Here is an 18,294-nt window from a genome sequence, read left to right as displayed (position 1 = left end):
TTATGAATTTTAAGTACCTAATCCTAGAGTAAAATCACATATATTACAAAAACTATAGAGGATTATATTTTTGAGGGTACCACATTTCGATTGTATATTATATTGTTATTTGATTTCGCATTCGACTTTCAAAATAATAATAAAAAAAAAAATGTTGTAAATTTAAATGATGTTTAAATTGTTTTGAGACAATATTTAGACAAATCGATAAGTCATACCCTCAAAAATATTATTCTCTATTGTTTTTGCGATGGGTGATTTTATTTTAAGATTACTTAATGTCTGTGTAGCGCATGAGTCAGAAAGAGAAAACGAACAGTGCACTGACATCTCCTTAATATCAATTTAAATATATTATAAAATATGCTTAGTAATATAATATAAGCAGACAGTTCGTCTACTCTCGGAATCGTTCTTCTTAGTCAATCATGATTTATAATTAAATGCGTTACAGTGATTTACTTAATGACGAGGTACAATCGATGTCTATTGCGCGGCATATTAGCTACCTAGTTTTTTTTTTTTTTTTTTACATTAAAAACCATACATAGTCGACATAGACAGCTTTTTATTTGTTGAAAAAACTATTTGTGGATCAAACAATCGCTCCGTTTTTATTTGTTCAACTCGCCCCGTAAAAAGTAAAAGACTTCTCGTCTTCTCGACTTTAATTACGAAATGTACATCGTCTGCTAAATGCCTCGGCGCAATGTGTAGGTGGACTGATCCGTGTAGTGAACCATAAAGAAAAACGTATATACCCCTACAGTAAGTCAATATAATTTTTATTTACTCTTAGGTTTCAATTATAACTAACACTTTTCATGACGTATTCTCTTGTTACGTTATAACAAGTCACCGTGATGTAAAAAGCACGGTTTTGAATATTATATGGAAAAATATGTCACTTTTTTCACTTAATTTTGCAGATACATAATAAGCTAAACATATTAAGGATTCAAAGTAACGGCACTGGTTTCAGTGATACTTGTATGTAAGAATATATATATATATATCTGTAAAGCATAATTAACAAACTACGAGACGTCTCATTAACGATAACTTGCGGTACACATTTTATTGGTAGCGAGTATCCACCAGTATATAATATGTCAATGAAAACTACTGGATTAACCAATTAATTTTATAGAGTAGGACATGTGTCTTAAAATATCAATACGAAACGGCTGTAGCGGTAGGTATTAAATTTCGACGTTTGGACTTGCAAATAATCTGGGTATAAATTATATTGTTCGTAATAAAATCTACTAAAATAATACTGAAACAATATTAAGCAAAATGTTATTATTAGTATCGATAAAATTAGTAATAATAATTATTAGTTCAAACAATACCCATCAACTGAGATTTTTAGACACTCCAATACATGATGAGTATACCAAGTACAACATAATATTGAAAATAGCTAAGTATAATTATAAATTCATACGTTTTTATTTTAACAATATATTTTTAGTTGTATCGTGCGGCACTATAATGTGACACTATACCGTCTAATAACAATAAATACCGGTACGGTGCAAATTATTCCAATTACATTTATCCCAAATCGTAAAATTTGAAAATGTGTTATATATTTTAAATTATTTAGGTATTATATTCTCCGGGGTGTCCATAAAAAGGTTTGTTTTATTTTCGCTGTTAAATTTATGCGGACAATAGTAATATTCGTTTCGTTGAATTATTATAGTGGTTAATCATAACGCATTCATATAACATGTAATAATATAATATAATATGTACCTACGAATTCCTATTTGTGTTATTGTTTCAAAATAATTCTACGTAATAGTTATAACATTTTATGATTATTGAAAATACGCTGAATCAAAAAAAGAATTTTAAAATGTTAATTTTATCAATAAGGTTTTCACTCAAATATTAACAATAAGACAATAAACCCATAAAACTATAACAGGTAAAAATTATATAATATCGTTGACTTAGTGATTATTCATACATTTATTATTAAATACAATTATAGATAGTTCTACTGTAGATATTATTTTTCTATTTCACTTCAAAAAATTTAACAAGACAAACGAATTGTTTAACGAGTGTAAACAATGAAATTAGTTTCTCCCAACTATCGAGAATTCATATCTCCTCGGGGATTCTGTAATAATATTATAGGTAAACACGGTGAAAAAAAAATCCGTTCACATCCGTAAAATCGATAATATCTATATTATTATTATTATTATTTTTTTTTAAAAGTTAAAATATGTCTATACAGGTTTTCTTCGATTAAAAATAATACGTAGTTCTATAAACCTGAATTTTAATTTAAAGTACAACGCAAACAATTATTTTGATGATATTATATATTTTATCGTGGCAATCAAAATAATTTATCTGTTTGAAATTTCACAATATTATTTTCATATTTTTATAACAATTTTAAGTAGTACATTCAGCTTAATACAATTAATATATACATATATAATATTATCATTTTATGCCAACATCACTTTTATTTATTAATATTGAAAAAATATATGTATTATTATACGAAAGTCATTATTTATTGTTTCGGAACAGATATCTCGTTATTTTTAAACAAAATACTTGATACTTTGGATATATTTAATTTAGTTTAATTATAAGATAGTATAAATATCAAAAATAGTAAATTTATAATAATTTAATATACTGAAGAGGAAGTATTGTAAGTAGTAGGTACATTATACAATATATTATACATATAATATTGTATTTTGCTATCGTTCGAAATCATAAATATTGTATTGTGCGGTTTTTTTGGAGAGAAGGGAGGGGGTACAAAGTTTATCTAAAGTAACAATAATATTGTTTTAAGTAGATGCAGGCATACGATTTGGCTAATAGTTTTGGTTTCTTTTACATATTTATTGGTGACTTGGTCATCATCTGAAACATTTGGTACATTTGCTATGCGAATTCTCATTGTATTTTTATAATAAATGTCTAAGTCGTTATTATTTATCAGAACAAATAATAAGTATATTGTACATATATAATATAGGTATATACCTATTGGTATAATGATTTTTTTTCTGTATACATTTAAAAATATGTTTTTTTTTTATTAAACGTTTCTCGATACTTAATTCTGGGTATTTTTACGTCGAGGTACTTTAATGTATTTTTTTCATGTCTATTGTTTTCGAGAGCTTTTTAAGATCTAAGTTGCATTGATTTTATACGAACAATTTGATGAAAAGAATACACTGTAGATGTATAATATATTATAATGCCCACGCGCATTTACGTCATATATATTTATATATTATAGGCACACGTGTGCGTAATATGTTTACGCGCGTGCAACTCTTGTGACTGAAATTAAATATAATTAACCGATTAAAATATATCATGTTTACTTTGGAAAACATCACCACGGCGGCGGTACAATAATGAATTCCGTATGTACTTAAATGATACGTTGTAATAATAATTGCGATAGTTTTACGTGGCGTTTGATGGGTTTTTAATTTTTAATGTATTTTTTATTTTTTTTTACCTCGCGTCGGAAACAATAACATTATATTATTATATAGGTAGGTAGTCGCGTAGCTATTACCGTTTTCCCGTTGTTGCCGCAATACGCCATTAAATGGCATGTCCGACAAAATATTATTATTATTATTATTATTATCGTCGAAATTCTTTTATCCGTTCCGAAAAAAAATATGCGAATAATAACCGTCGTGTAGCGTCGTTATTATCATTATTATTATATTATATTGGGTGTCAAACGCGATCGGTGCTCCGCGCCCCCCGAAAACACGGACCGAAACAAAACGAATACGACTGCCCCGCGAATCGGCCGCGAAACGTCCGTTGTTGTTGTTATTATCATTGTCCGAGTGTCGGGATACAGAATATTAATATCGTAGAGGTATTAATTCATTTTTAGTGACTGTCGTCCCTGACAATCAATCGGCAACGGTAGTGGTGGCGGTGGTGATGGTCTGCGGCATAACACATTATAATATCGTTATTATTATTATTAGTAGTAGTAGTAGCAATAGTATGAATAATAATAATTTAAGGTATATAATATTACTGTGTACCTATATATTATACGCCGAACGGCACGCAACGAAATTGCTCCGCTCGAACAATCGGCCAAACACGCCGATGGTTTTAATTAGAATACAGGCGGTCGGCGGGCAGGCATATAGATTATATATTATTATACGGTAGGTATATGTATATGTTGTTCATATTCCGATCATATTTTCGTTTCACCCCCCCCCCCACCCCCCATAGTTCTTACACAATACGATTATATAAAACGCGTAGGTAGAGTTTGCCGCAGCCGACGTGAAAAAATATTAAGTTCATAAATTCTTCTTTTTTTTTTTTTTTGTTTATGCTCGCGCACGACCTACCGTTTCTTTTTCCAGAGACTCTCTGCCACCGCCGCCCCGACACCCGAAACCGATTTTAATGGATATCTGGACGATATTAAAACGTCCTGTTTGACTGATGATTTGCTCCAACACCTCGACTGCGCCTCTTATCCTTCACCGTGACGCCATCACTATTTATATATATATATATATATATAACTATTGTATAATAAAATAATATTATATATATATAGCACGGACGACGCAACCGTCCGCCGGAGGTCAACCCGTCGAAACTAACTCGGGGGCTGTAGTATATTTTATGTTATTATTACTATTATTACGGGTCATCGGTGACGTATAGATTCCGTCTCGGTCGAATAATACTGCTGCTGTTATTGCAACATTTAATAATATTTTTTATTTTTCTAATTACCAAGCTGAAATCTTAATACTGCAGTTATACGCCGAATAATAAGATTATTAAATAAACGAGTGCCTAGGTACGCGCGGCGATACGATAAAATCTAAACAAATGATATTGAGAAAATATAACCTATATACAGCGCCTTGATGGTGAAAACGATTTGCTTTAAGGTACGCGATATTTATGACCGTTTTAAAGCAAAATAATTCTTCTTGCCTTGCACTACAATCATTACCACGTTGTGTAAATCACATTACTATAAATAAATGCAAACGACTATTTCAGTGTTGGAAATCGTAAACATTTTTATTTTTTTTTTTTTTTTTATCTAAAGGTATCCGGTGAACTCGACATCATGAAAATATTGATGAAAAAGTTGATTTTTTACTGTGAAATAAATTTATAGTATTTCGCATACCAATACCTCTAAGTAATATTTACATAGTCTAGTACGATAGGAGAGGCATCGCAGTCTAAAGTTATGATATAATATATTTTATTACTTTAAATGATTAAAATAACATGATTTCCATGACACATTTTAAATTCAACAACGAATTTGATTGAACATAATTATTTTTTAAAATTGTATTTATAATTAAAATAAGTTAAATCGTATTATTGTCTAGAACTCTTAATAATATCATGCCAGACAATCAGTTGTTCTCACCTAAGTACACAATTATATTAAATTATTAAAATTTAGATTTAAATAATACTTTTACTAATTTAAAATTAATATTATATAAATAAATAATATATTATATACAGGTTTGATTTCTAAATATATTGAATTGTACCTTTAACCTATTTTGTTTAAATTTAGATACTAAATTTAAGTGCATTAAAAAAATCCAAAAAAAAAATAGACGCGAATAAATCATTAATATTTTAAATATTTTTCGTGGCATCCTTTAAAAAATAAATTTAATTAAATAATCAGATTTAATAAAATTTAACCTAATCCGGTTTGATTATTATAGTACTTAACCACCAGTATTGAGAATCAACATGCAAAAAAAAAATACATGTGGTCATATGTTGTATGAGAAATTAAACAAAAATAAACCTCAAATAGTCGTGTACTTACTTTTCTTTACGTTATTTTTTTTTTATATTATTGACTTAAAAATTTGATAGGAAATTGAGGAATAAAAATAAACTACTTCGTTTTATTTGTTGATTTACTGAACGTGAAAGTGTACTTGACTGTCGTGTATTTCTTTTGAGTCCCTCCCCAATTTTTTTTTTTTTATTATTTGCCAAACACATCGTTTGCACAAAGGGGACTTTTTTAAAAAAAAATCTTCTGGATCCTCAATGGGATTATGTATGGTACACCGCGTTTCCTGCACCAGATGGATCAAAGAAATCAACTGTCATAAAGCAATGCACAATCATATAAAGCGAACACTCAATATCTGTTATTGCAACACAAATCTCTTACACTTTTGATCCTTTGCACTGAGGTGCATATCTTATGCACTCGAAAACCTCATGCTTATCCCTGGATATTTATTTAGTTCATAAATAATATCAATAAGATATTTTTATTTTTTATTTTTTTCATTAAACATTATACTGCTTAAATTTGTGTCGGTTGTTGTAATTGTATTCATTAAAAAGTTAAGCTTGAAGAAACATAAACTAACGAAATTCTTTCACCAATGTACTTGTTATTTAAGGAAGCCGTCGAATTTCAGTAAATAAAGAAAAATCTGTGAAAAATATAACGTGTCCGCTTGTTAAGTAAATCATAACAGACAACCAAAAAAAAAAAAAAAAAAATTCAACAATAAATAAATATATATTGTGCATGTAATAAAATTCTCAATTCAATGAACTGATAGAAAATTTCATAATCTAACCATTCACTTAGCTTCAAATAGTGTAAAATAATTTTCGTTCATACGTTATAAAAATATATCAAAATTACAGAAAGTAGGTATAAATTATGGTCCACAAACCTACGAAACTCTTGCATTGCAATGATGGTCGACAGTATCGATCAGCAAAAACAGTGTGTAAATGCGTACGATGATTGATGGATGATTATACTAACCCCAATATATTATTATAGCACATTTGAATAATATTTGAATTTGGCGTAGGGTCAGTATATATTTTGCTACCATAATCGTGTGAACAATCCGCATGTATTTTACTATTGAAAAGTACTGACTCTCAATTCAAAAGTTGATAAAAGTACTGACTTCGTACATTTATTTATATTGATACTTTTTTTTTATTACCGGGACTTTTTTGAAAATACGAATTTAAATACTTTATTGCACGTGTTTTATTCGTATCCCTGTATTGTAAATAGAAATTCGTTTTATGTCGTATTTGTATAAAACTCACACACACACACACACACGAACGCACACACAAAATTAATACAAACGCTTAGTATTTCTGAATCAAAAACGAGGTTATTTAATAGAATGTGTAATTAAAGTACTCAAAATATCATAGTCTCATAGGGTAAAAAAAAAAAACCAAAGTTGCTTACAATTAATATTATGGATATCCAAGTCAAACATTCTAGTTCTATAACATCAAATAGATATTATTTGTTTTGTCATACGTACTTAAACTTTGTGACTTTCAAATATCTATAATATAACTTTTGTAACGATTTCGTATGGTATTTTATGAAATATTTTGTCAAGAGCTTACAATAAAAAAACTTTTTTTATTACTCTTCCGCTTACTGATAACCCATTAGCGGTATATTTTTAATTGTACATAGTACTAGTATTTGCAATATAAATATAAATTTATTAGGATGAAAAAAAATTATGTAGATTTAATAAATAAATTTCAATGTTTTACAATTATATAATATATTATTAACTAAAAATTTGGGAGAAAAATCAAATTATATGATCGCCCATATTCCGTAATGTGTTTTAATGAAATACTATAGTTTCATAAAATAAGAAAATTGTTAAAAAGAATGTTTAATTTTAACAAATTAAATTATATTATTGATATAAATATGAGATTGTCATCAGAAAACTCTAATATAGGATTGATTGTAATGAAAATAATAATCAGAGCTTAAATGGATGACAAATACTATTAAATGGTTAATGACCTTTCATTCTTCGATTTGTCCACTAAGAATTAAGGCTATCGACATAGAAACGCTATAAGTATTATGAAAATTGTGACACCAAAACTAAAAGACTAATCGACATTTTTTTTTGTGCCAAAATTGAAAATTTTAAAAGAAGGAACTTTGGACTTCAACAAACAATCCAACTCATGAGTGCGTATAAACAATAATGATTCATAAATATTTTTATAACGGCGCATTAGATATGCAATTTTTAAACAAGCATCGTAAAAGCGAATTCATTATGATAATATTATTTTATAATTTAAAATGAATGTCAATAACTTATTATTAATCATGTGGTATTAAATAAATAATTAATATAACGTATTTGAAATGCATTGAAATACATAGTTAAAATGAATTTTGTTAGAACATACCTAACGTGTTTATATAATATATGCATTTCAATAATTAAATTGATCGCCGAACATCTATTTTGTAATATATTATTTAAAATCATAGAATTTAATAATATTAATCATAAAACTCTTATACAAGTAAATGGAAAAATTGTAGATAAATTTTAATAAATTGGATAGAATTTGTGCACACGGTTATTTACAATATAATGTCGTTGGCATACTCAACACATACTAACTAAAAAAATAATTCTATAAACTATTTGATAAAATATAATGTTCATGGAGGTTTTATTGCGATGTATACAGAAAATAACAAGTCGCTTGGGTCAACCAGGAAAAGGTATTCACGTGTCGGTTAATATACCGCACTTGAGAAGGTTCCATTAGTAAGTAGATAATAAGAATCAAGTGGTGTCGTGTTAAGTTTGGAAATGCCGATTTCGTCTGAAATGGCAGAAAACTACTATTACATTGACCGTTATTTGAAAGCGTTCAATTGAATTAAATAAATTTTATTTTAATGGCATGATTATAATATAAAGTATAAATAGAATTTTGTGGCAAAACGAGTACAATAACTAAATTAAAATTATACATAACCTAGCAAAACGCTTTACTAATGCATAAAAAACAAAATGTTTTTACGTCTAACATAGAAAAATATGTTTCGTTTTCGATGACTTAAGTCAAACTGAACTTCAAATTGAAAATAATTTATATTATATTCAATTATCTTTTAGCAATGTGTAAGTTTTCAAGACTCAGTAGTATACCTGAAAGACACGATATAATAAATAAATATATATATATATTTATTTATGATTATTTCGAATACTATTATATAGAGAAAAGCGTGAGATGATCCCGAAAAACCAATTTGGAGTATACGAGTATAAATGTGGATAAAAATCGATGAGATAAAATCGGCTTATCATAATAAAAGGCTACTGGTTCATACGTGATTCGACTGCTTAGAGTTTCTACAGTTTGACGGAGACATTTTAACACGGGCTTCTGGATTTTACAGATATTATAAATCCGAAGCTATGCGATCTGACCATAGGATTATGGAGAAATTGTTTTCTCACCTTATCATTATTGTCAGGCAAACACTCATCTTCTTGGACTTGGTTTACGTCTAAAGACAATCGATATTGGATCATAGTGAAATCTAATACTCATACACAATAACCTGATAGCGAAATAAAAAAATTTATAATATAATATACTATTTTGAGAAACAATGATTGGGTCAGAGAGTGGGATGTGGATAATCAAATAATGATTAAAACATACAGTTAACATGAATTTAAATATTTGTATGATTAAAAATAAAACTGATGTACTTATGCATCACGTATTAGTATAATTTATTATATTACTATGATAAAGTATATGAATATATATATATATATATATATGAATTATTAAAAGTACATGATATAATAAATTTAATTGCAATCGCATTGTGACAATGAAACTGGTTAGTCAGTAAATAAAAAATATTAGTAATCGATCGTATATTAAAATTTAATTTTACTCGCGTTTAAGTACAACTGCATATCATAGCACTGTACCCAAAAGGATAACTTGAAATTAAAAATTATGGATATATTTATTCGTTTTATTAAAGAGATAATTTTTTAAAAATAATTTATTAAATATTATTAAATTATTAGTAAAATATACATATTAGATCTATTATTCAAATAAACTCACTCGGTACGCTATTATTAAAATAAATATAATATACTATCTAGTTTTTTTTTTTTATATAAGTATGTAGTAAAGCTTGATAAAGTTTTATTAAAAAATATATATTGAATACATATTTTAATGCATTCACAAAAAATTATACTCTATACGAATTTAAATATTATTAAGAATAAATTAGTTAGCTGTATAAATAAGTTTCAAAATTATTTTAAATTTTCAAATTTAAAAAGTTAATATTTAATTTTATATATATATAAAAAAAACACAGTGTGGATTATAAAACATATTATCATACTAACTAATGATTCAAATTAAAATATTTTAGAAGTGCTCATTATAATTATGAGTATCAATTATAAATACCAAACATCAAAGTTGCAAACTTTTAAAAATAAAAAAATATTGAATCTTGAAAATAACAATTAGGTGTTATTTAACATTGTTACATTTTATGATAAATTAATACAAATAAAGAAAAAAAAACTATCCATTGAAACAGTATTTTGTGATAATTAAAACAACAAAACATCTCCTCCAGTTAATAATTCTGGATTTAACTCATTAAAAATTACTACTTTTGATAAAATAATTCCTCAAGCCGTTTTGCTGTCTATAGATAATAATTTCCTAATTTGTAGTAGGAGTGAGTGAGCACAAGCAGCTTTCATCACGAAGTTACATTTATATTTATTTTAATTATATATTTATAGACTCTTTTAATTTATAGGAGGGGGCTTTTGATAATCTTGAAAGCGGACGATGAATAGAAGAAGTTTTAAACCTCTGTATTAGATAGTAGTTGTTCCGTCAGGTATAATATGTGTATAAAATATAAACCACTAGTTTAATTATTTAATGTGGCTGTTGATGTTAGTGCACACATTAAAAATAATATTAGTTAACATGAAAACTATGAAATGCAATTAAATGAATAAAGTACATTATATTATGCGATACCTTAACAAAACTGTATACTTTGTACAATTCATTAATTTATAGAGTAAACATTTTCTTCAGTATGTCGGTACATACGTATACTATTATACCTATATTTAAAATTCAGTAAATTAGAACAATATGTCATTGTACTTACTTTACATATGTATTAAAATATTCTTCAGAGAGTTTACCTATTCGACAATATTAAATATTTTAATTTTATTACAAAGCAAAAATAAGATTTTTAACAAAACGGTGGACATATTAATTGCTTTTATAATGAGTGTATGGTTATTTTTGATCTTATTGTTTTTTGTCTAATGACACTTTATATACTACAAAAAATGATTCTCAGATTTCACTTTCGAAGGTGATATGTGATAGTAATTTGATTTTAGTTGATTATTTGGTGGGTTAAATTTAAAATTTGTTCATCACTATTTTTAAAAATAATCTCGAAAAACTAAAAATATGAAGAACGCGCGGGAATAGTTTTTATCATATATTTGTATTACCATTTTCTAATGATTTTCAAAATTTTTTTTTTTGATATCTATAAACATTTAGAAATTTTGAATTTGTTCTTTTTTATGCATTATGAAATTTTTGTTTGTGAACAGAATAACTTGAATACTCGTATATGATACAAGGTTCCTTATAAGTTGTCATTATCATAAAATAAATAGTAAAATAAATATAAATAGCCAAAGTTTTTTTTATATATATATATAAGCATGCTTGAAGTTAAAGTTCAACGAATATTTGTTAAAATAATAAAAACGTGTAACATTATAATTTATTTTTTACTAAAATTAAAATGAAAATTAAGCATAAATCTGCATCATATTTATAGGAGCATTATATTAAAATTCATAATTTTTACTACTTCAAATATTCATACATAAATTAACAATTAGTTCTCATAAAATAATTTATACTTTGTTTAATCTAAAATATATTATTCGTAGAAAATTGAAATTTATTTTAACTTAGATTACCATTTTCTATAGAAAATAACATTTTAAAAATATTTAGACTTTAATCATTTTTAATGTTGACTTTATAAAGCTAGCAAAAGTGTATTCAGCCCATCGCGTTTAAATTTTCTAGATAGGTATTAGAAACACAAAACTAAAATATTAAAATATGAAACAAATGTACATAATGTAATACTGATAATTGCTTAAAATTAGTTTAGTATGCTATAGTTTAATTAAAGTATAATATACGATGTGTGATTAAATTGTAAGATATTATTTACTTTTAATTGTTAAATTCAACTTCTCGAACGACTGAAAACCATAGTTCTACTTATAATAAGTCAACATTATAATATATGATAAGACTTTATATGTGTATAATATTATAATACACTTACATTTACTATTATAATTTATAAACTTATGAATGAATATAATTAAAATCACACAGTAGCCAAATTTGTTTTTGCATAAAACTTCAACAGCGTAGGTACCTCCTAATTACAATTATGAAAATATAATATTATGACCTGCTTAACCAGAAATTAACTACTTGTACAGTTTTCACACTTGAAAAATAAAAACATTTCGACATGTTTCGTTAAAAATCGCGTACATTTTTAAATATTTATCAATTGTCGGTTATGTTTTATATGTATTTCATATTATAGCGTTCTAGGTGCGTGAACATGATGATATTTCAACAGATTATAATATTATTATAGCCATTGGTTTCGAAGTTGTTTTTCGATTTTATTAATTATTTTGTACGGCGAGTTTACTACATAGATAAAATTTACTGCAGAATAATATACATTACTATTACATAAAATAGTATTACGCGCGATGGCATTTGCACATTTCTATGGCCAACCAATAGTTCTAAAAGGTGTATAGGTACCGTACACTATAATTATTATGATAATTTATGGAAACTGCGGATAACGTTGATTCACAAAGAGTTATATATTACGTGAGAGTTTATCAATGATTATTTTATTATTATTGGTATGTAGGTATGCACTAACGATATCATAAATGGATTAAGTAGACTGTAAGCGTATACAGTTTTCGATATAACTATATATGCAAAGGCGAAATTCAGATAACCCGTAGTAAACACAAAATGTTATGTTTTATTGATAAGCTTGATTGGTAAGTAACGCACCGTAATATGTACGCCTTTGATAATCGTAAATTCAAAACTTAAAAACGCTGTCTGTGTTATGAATACGAAATAGTCATGTCAGTTCTGTCATGATAATAGATAATTCTGTTGCCTTTTTGAATTAAAGATATAGGTATAAACGATATATACAAACGCGTCAAGCGAGTGTAGTCTGTGTTAGTCTACAATGACAATATAATACGTAACCCTGATAACACGTAGGTAGTTACTTTATCATTACCATGCTCAAAAACCTTGAAAATTGTCTAACAATAAATAATTATTCCGCACAATGTATTATATATTAATATAAATAACATTAATTAATAACACAGACATAAAAAAATATCAGAGTTAAGTAGTTTTTTTAATTAAAAGTTTGAACAATCTGTGCGTTTATATTTTTCTTTAACATTACAAGTACAAATGATATTTATAAGGTTAATAAAACGAGATAAAATAAATAAAATAAATTAGCAACATTTTAAAAAGGCTAAGGACTCGAGAGAAAAAGCTATCCGGTGATGATATTTTGTATCGTACTTAAATATTAATTAATAATTATAAAAAATAGAGACAAACTATATTTTTTTACTGCATCAATCGATACATTATAATATATAATTTACTGAAATAATAATGAAATCGATCAATAATAAAAAATACATCAAATTTGTTCAAAATATAACAAAATAAATTATTTATAGGACTGTTATTATTACTATCATATTGATATTCGTTTTACAATCGACATGGATCAAATATAAATTCCAATTTCTGAGTAATCGACAACAATCCTAGTATTATTGGATCACAATAATAGAATATGTACTCGTAAGTTGAATATAGTGAAATGGTTATTTCAATAGCGTTACGGCTGAGCTACTGTACCAGGACACAGGTAATACCTGCCTTATATATCATATGATACTTAATTACTATACTTACTATTTATTTATAATCTTATACTTAACTTGATTTAATAATATCTACATTACTCTTAACTGGGCTGGCTTCCTTTGCGTCCCTGACTGCCTCTTTCGACTCAACCAGCACTCTCCAACCCTCTGTGGCTGTCTACTTCTATTGCTACTCCCCGGTTCACATAACTCCCATTAAACTACTTCCTTAATTAAAATATCATCTTTAAGCCATATTGTCATCGCATTTACTAAACATACACACACGCACGCTCGGTTGGTCACATCATGCAACCCATTATAATATACCTCCACACTGCTATAATAATGTACCATAAGATTTTATTTAACTGTTTAATAATTTGTTAGTATATCATAATTTAATACTTCCAACATAAAATACGTCTTGTATATATAAAGAATATAGATGCTTTTTAGATCATAGATCAATTAAATATTGGTATTTACATCATTAACTATATCTAATTTAATCATTTCAGCATTTCATTTATGTGTAAAATTAATCAAATGAGTTGTTAAATATAACTAATAGACTAACAAGCAAACTCAATTAAAACTGTAAAAAATGTATAAACAATTAAATCATAATATTTAAGTTCATAAATATTCATGTACAAAAGTTGTTTATTCCAAAAGAGTACATTTTCTACAACCGAAAAGTTCAATATTAAACAAAAAATAATTATTATTTTTAAATATTTTACCTTTGTGTAAATGATTGAACTATACATGTATATTTTATAATATTCCATTGTATTTATTAGGTAAGTATTCAAATAAAACTACACGATGTACTACGAGTATTTTATCTATTTTAAAGACTACAATAAAAATTATATTCGTAAATGATTTTATTACAAAAAGCAATCGATTATTCATGATTTAATTTACTATATGAATTTATTTAATATAAGATAACCAATTCAAATTATATATGTACTCTATAAGTACTAGTTATAAAAAATCAAAATAAATTCATTAAATGCAATAAATATAATATAGGTAAATTATAAAAATGTCAATCAGTCCATGTTTCTTTTTGGTTTATTAGGTTTACTATTTTAGGTATTTATTTAAAAAAAAATATATATTTTCTCTAAACAAATAAATAAATAAAAACTGTTTGATTGATGGAATTATTTATAAAGTTGCTATAGTCTATATTGTTTGATAAGTGTTAATTAAAAAACTATATCATTTATTATAATATCCAAGATTATTATTAACTATCATAATAACTCAAAAACCATTGAAAACTATATAAATATTTTGAATTACGATACAGTTAGCATATTATTTTATTTTTAAATTATATAAAATGATAATTTTGGTCGAAATACAACGCTAATAATTTTATAATAAAATAACTTAATTATATTTTTTATTAAAATACATTTAATGGTTCACCTTTTGAATAGAACTTTTATAGATGTGAATAATAAGAACAGTACAAAAAAAAAATAATTTTTTATATACATAATATTCAGTACTTATTAAAGAATTGCAATGTACTAGCTAAGACTAATTTACTTACAATAAATGACAGAATAATATTAATTTTTTAATTCTAATTTAACTACACTAATGTGTTTAACCAAAGTTTTTTAGGCAAATGCATTACATTTATTAATATTTCAAATATTGCACCAACTTATTTTTACCAGAATAACTGTCAACGAAATAGTAATAATTTACATAAAGAAATACAGTTATAAACGAATCTATTTTTAACTTCTAAAAGTAAATATTACTTATTATAAGTAGCTCTTATATTAATTTGCTTTATTCATTTTAATTAATGCTTTTGAAGTTAAATATGAAGTGTGCATATTAATTAGATATTGAAAAATAACATCAACAGAAAGGTAGTGGACTTTTGTCAGTATGACCCTTTCGGGAACAATAAATGGACTCTATACATAATACCTATGTTATTATTACTCATTGTCATTTTCCACGCTTATAGTAATTTATTTGAGGTTACAATAATAATAATATTATGAACGTCCATCATAATATGTATAGTAATAATATACAATAGTCAAGATTGAAATACACGCATGAGTATATACACAAGTCAAGTATTCACTACAAAACTTATTTAGTATTACGTAAAACTACTAACCACACAATACCAATATTATCATACTGTATATAAATGAAAAAACGTCATTTTGGTATCTTTACTTGGATAATCATGTTTTCATTAAATTATAATAATTATCAACACTTGTTTACATCATTTATATTACTTTATTGTTAACATCATAAATATAAAATTATAATACTAAAATGGCTAAAGAGCTTTGAAAATGGTAACCAAAAATGTGATAAAGTTATAATTGATTTAAAATACACTCTTTTGCATTGAATATTGTATATAATATTTTAATATATATTTGACTTGTTTTATAATTTTTTCTGCTATTAGATTGTATCAAAAATGAAAAACTATATTGAGTCTTTGGTACACAAGTACATTTCAAAATATGAATTTTATTTTTGAAGTTGATTGGTTGTTATTTAGCAGTATATACCATCCAAAAGTCAATGTTACACCTACTCGCATAAATTCAGTCAATTGATTTTATTTATAAATAACTATATTAAATTCAAATAATAGGTTTTAAAATGAGAACAAATGATTTTCATTGATGGCTTATGTTATTTTCATAATAATGGTCAATATTGTATAAATATTAAGACGAATGTACTTCATAAAGCATTTCTAGTTTTGTATTATTTAACAATAATTCAATTTTTTTTTTTTTTAATTTTAATAACCTTATTTTTAATTACTTTAATTTATTGAAACGCAACTAGAAACACGAGTAGTTAATCCAAAATGTATGATGATGGGGATAGATATTGTAGTGGCAATTATATAAAAGCTTATATTAAGCATAAACTTAAAAAAAAACGATATACACTTACGTTTATTAAATGACTAACATCTGGAATAATTGTTTAACTCGGTAAAAATAGAGAAATTCAACTATTTAACATTTTTTTTTTCAATTAAGTATTTAATACAACGTTGTACATAATATTATATAAATGTTCTTCGTTTGGTTACATTTTTTTAATTAAATATTTGTCTGCAAGCAATGCCTGTGTAAACTAATTTTAAATAAAAGTTTATTACAATTCGCCACTATAAAATGAATTAATTTCATTTAGTTATGCAATTTAAAAATAGAAAGTAAATTGGGTTTCAGCCAATAATTACACGTGAAAGCTTATTGTTTGTCTGAAAGCTTAAACCACACGAATAATGATTCATTTTCGGCTTTAGTGGTAATGCCGCGTTTACCGTGTTAATTTAAAACCAGTCGATAATAAATTATTCATATATTAATGACAACACAAAACTAGATGCGATTTTTTTCATTTATATAGAACACCGGGTTGATGTAATTATTGTCGACGTAAATGCACAATTTGTTTTCAATCAATTACTGTCCTATGTTTTATTATTTACAATGTTGTTTTTGTTTAAAATCACGTGCAGTCATAATATTCAACAAGGATTATTATTATTATTATTATTATTATTTAATCTTTTTTCGCAGTTTTATATTTAATTTAGTTTTATGTGCTCGTATAGTCGAATAATGATGGCGCCAGCGTTTTTCCCGGCTTGGCGTAAAGAAGTACTCGAAAATTACTTGCATATTTTATTATTCTTTATGTACTATAAAAATTACAGTACAGAATGACGTACAAATTGATTGTACAACAATATTCATTCAAAATTAGTAACACAATAATAATATTATTTAAAACAAGTGTACAGGTTGCAGTAAAAATAGCTGATTATGGATCCAATAAACTAAGAAACTATGTAATACCTCTACTTGGTCCAATTGATATTAAATATTTAATTAATGTTATCATTCTATAATATTTAAATTCAAAACTCTATTTAAAAATAAAATTGATACTCATAGAAATTGTTAGTACCTAATGACTTGGTATACTTGCATGGTTATTAGTTCGTTAATAATTACACTTGTCGGTAATTTTTGTTACATCCTGTATATTATTATAAATATAATATATATTATATTATGTTACCTATTTAGTATCATTATATTATATTTTTCGTTTGTGGTGCAATTTTTATTGCTAAACCTTTAGTAAAAAGAGTATATACTTTAAAACTACCACGCAGCTTGTAAAGAATAACGAAATTCGTACATTATTTATATTTTAGTCAATTCTATGTGGTATTGTATTTGAGTTATTGGCTCGTCGTTATAACTTGCTATTTATGATT

The 18,294-nt window shown here is 25.7% G+C and overlaps 1 protein-coding gene across 4 annotated transcripts in view; it reads right to left on the bottom strand.

The window, feature by feature from the left end:
- The window catches only part of LOC114130276 (B-cell receptor CD22-like), a 332,047-nt gene that overhangs the window by 140,186 nt on the left and 173,567 nt on the right, over positions 1-18,294 (bottom strand). The window lies entirely within an intron of this gene.

The sequence above is a fragment of the Aphis gossypii genome, chromosome 3 (genome assembly GCF_020184175.1).
Source record: "Aphis gossypii isolate Hap1 chromosome 3, ASM2018417v2, whole genome shotgun sequence".
Taxonomy (NCBI): Eukaryota; Metazoa; Arthropoda; class Insecta; order Hemiptera; family Aphididae; genus Aphis; species Aphis gossypii.
This window is presented reverse-complemented; position numbering and strand designations above follow the sequence as displayed.